Here is a 3,652-nt window from a genome sequence, read left to right as displayed (position 1 = left end):
ACTTCATTTCGTCCTTCCTTAATGCTTTGTAGATCCAGGGAGAAAGGAGATATATCAAATACACCAACTCACAAATACCATGCTCTGATTCAAATGGCTTAAGCTGAGACACCATTAGTCACACTCCCACCTGTATCACCCCCATCAACCATCCTAAAGCCCAAGATATCAGGATCTTCATGTGTCACACTATGCCAGTTTACAAGCTTAGTTAATACTACATAACCCACACTGTCTCCTAACAGCTATACTGGAAATATATTTTGTGGGTCTGACTGCCTAACTAGCATGACTTCACCAAACCCTACACAAGCTTTTTATCACTTTGAGCATGATTCTCCTCCATTACAATTTATGATAATATATAAAGGTTTTTAGATAACTACCACTGATATTTTCACTATTTTTATTCCGTTCTGATTTGTAGCTATCTCTTTCTAGTTGCTGATACATTGGGTACCTTGGTCACTTCTTTTAAACCCTCCTAATTATTATAGCACAAAAATCCAAAGAGGCTCTCTCTATGCCATTCCTATTTCACTATGGATCCTCCCCCAACCTACTATAAGCACAAGATGAAGCAACATCTAAAATCAGATATGCAGACTTGTAATTTATACTCCAAACTGCCATGCTCCCCTAATTAATATTATAAGCAGTGTTAATCCGCTGATACACTCTTCTTGATATATCTCAAGTCTATGTTTTATGATCTTTTTACTTATTATGTTCAAGTCTAGACTGTGTATCTCATATATCTTACAGATTTTATACTTTTATTTAAGTAATATCAGTTGCTGACAATCGTAATTCATCAATTGACGCAAGAGTAGCTATCCGTAACTACCATTAAACATAACCTTAATAGCTTAGTTGGTCCGAGAGTGACCTGCGTAGTAGTTACCTCAAAGCTATAATTGAAAAGAAAAATGAGGTTTCATTCTCAATCCATTAATATTTATGTCTTTTGATGGGGGTTTTTTGGAAATCACTCAATTGTATTTGAAATTGACATGCTATTGTTAACTACTGCGGTGTTATACTTCAGAAAAATATATTCTCAGTCTGTATGTACCATGTTTCTATAATGTCATCTAAACTAATAACCTCAATACAAAAGAAATAAAAAATACCCATTAGAGGTCAGTACTGTAGTTATTTCATTTCTATTGCCTTTAAGAAAAAAGAGGTTTCATTTGTGTGTATTTTATCCTGTTGACGCTTTGTTGATTGTTTATATCTAACACATCTCAATATATATAACTGACTTGCAAGGCATCATTTGTACACTATGATTTTTGAAACAAGGCAATTTCTTGGTCTGACAATATTCTGGATCCTTGTTCTTTCTGTCATTACATAAAAACCTCAATAAAAAATGTTATTTCTAAATAAAAAAAATAAAAAAAAGCTTGAGATTGGAGCATAGTGATGATCATGGCAGTGACAATAGCAGCTTTGTCACAGCTAAATCATGCTCTCCCTCTTCTGACGCTGCAGTCCCATTTGCTGAAGAACACAAAGAGACTTCTTTTTTTACCTCCTATAGAGGATAGTGCTGATGCAAAATAATCTGGCATCATACCTGAAGACCATCCAAATTCAGCTGGAGGAAACAGAAGAATGAACAGATGATGATCCATTTGGAACTGTATTAGGGGACTTTTTTGCTGCTGTAGTTGCATCAAATAGTTTGTCAAATGTGGGTGTTTCTGATCATTTTTCTCTGACCAGATTGGACTTATCTGGATATGACCTTTCTACGTGATATGACCTTACTTTATACAGTATTTCTATAATAAAGTTTTCATCTGACTATTAAAAAAAATCTTCTTGTGCATTTTTCTCATTAATTACATATTTCTCTCGCAATCCCAACAATGTTATTGTACTATTTTTTTTACTTTTTACAAATAATATGTCATGGCAGGCAGTAATTGTCTTGAAATAAGATAATGCTTTACAAAAAATTGATAGCACTTGGAAAAACCATACTTAATATGTAAATCTGTATACAATTGACTTTCTGTCATAGGACAATTCTCCCCATTGAGTATAGTGGAATATCTAATTGAAGGAGAGGAGCTGACATTCCTACCATATGCTACAGCCCAGGAAACCCCTAATTACATTGTAATGTTAAGGACTCACTTTACTTACTATTATATGTAAAACACAATAACCTTCAAGCTTAGAACTACAGTTTATTATTAACTGGAAAGAGTGTTGCTTAATTAGTATATAACATGCTAAATCCAATTGGTGATTAAAGTTCTACTATACCAATGATTTAACAAATATACACTTCTGCATAACCACATTTTCTACATATTTACAGTTAATATTTTATATAAATTAAGGGACATTCCAGTCAAAATGCACATAGAGGAATTACACCTTTAGATAGAAACATATGTGTAACATAACAAACATATATGGTAAAAATGCTTTTAGTAAACATCCCTGTTTCAGTGTTAACATTTTTCTAAATATTCTAGATATTCTCAGTGCACCAGCATTTTAATACTGCAGCTGCTCAGAAATCCATTGGGGCTTTAATCAAATCAGCAATTAAAAAACTGTGTCATTACCAGATGGAACAAGCTCTCTTAACAAGTTAAAATCCTGGTGGACTGTGCATACTTAAAGGGATTCTAAACCCACATTTATTCTTTCAAGATTCAGTTAGAGCATGCAATTGTAAGCAACTTTCTAATTTACTTCTATTATCAATTTTTCTTCATTCTATTGCTATCTTTATTTGAAAAAACAGGAATGTAAACTTAACAGCCAGACCATTTTTGGTTCAGCACCCTGGATAGTGCTGAATATTTAGCTAGGGATAGGTGGGCGGAGCAGAAGGGCAGCGATGCTGGCTGCATGGCCTGTCGCTTAGCCTGAGCTGCAGAAAAAACTTTAGATGACTGTGATGACAGTGAGGGATGATTGCTCCCTCTCAGTTTGCAGGGCCAGGGTCGTATCCAGAGGAAACAGGAAGTGGTATTCAGTGTTCTGCTTGCATGAAGCACTGGATTTAAGGTTTGGAATTTTTATGTTTTGGGTTTTTTTTTTAAGTCTGAGATCGGTGTGCTCTAGCTACTGTGAATTTATGCTGAAGAATGGTAACTGCTTGTCATGTTGGTTAGCCTGTCTGAAACCCCCAAAACCAATAGTTCTAACACTAGTGTTGTGTGGGGCTGCCGTACTCCTTCCTCCTTTCTTTCCCGGCTGGAATTTAGTGGAAATTACAGCCATACTCAAAGCAGATCAAAGGTGGTGTATGTTAAAGCATTACATTTTAACTTTCAGGTGTTCAATAAAAAAATAATAAACAGTTCTGTATCTGTAGGTGTTTGTATACACTATATATATATATATACATTATATTATTATAGGGTGTGTCTGTGTGTGTGAGTTTTGGGTGTATTTCTGTGTATGTGTGATATTACTTTTACAACATTTCCACAGGTCAAAAGGGGGAAGGGGGCCCCGCTCAATGATCTTGTAAGGGGCCCAACATTTCTAGTGGTGGCCCTGAGCCTGAGCATGAGCAAGGTTCCAGGGAGTCATGTTCTATTTGCTTAATGGAATATGAAATTGAAGACCTGTGTATGAGCGCTCCCTGTAACCATATATTTCATGTTACCTGAAA

This window comes from Bombina bombina, chromosome 1 (assembly GCF_027579735.1).
Source record: "Bombina bombina isolate aBomBom1 chromosome 1, aBomBom1.pri, whole genome shotgun sequence".
Lineage (NCBI taxonomy): Eukaryota > Metazoa > Chordata > Amphibia > Anura > Bombinatoridae > Bombina > Bombina bombina.
Note: the sequence above shows the minus strand (reverse complement) of the source record.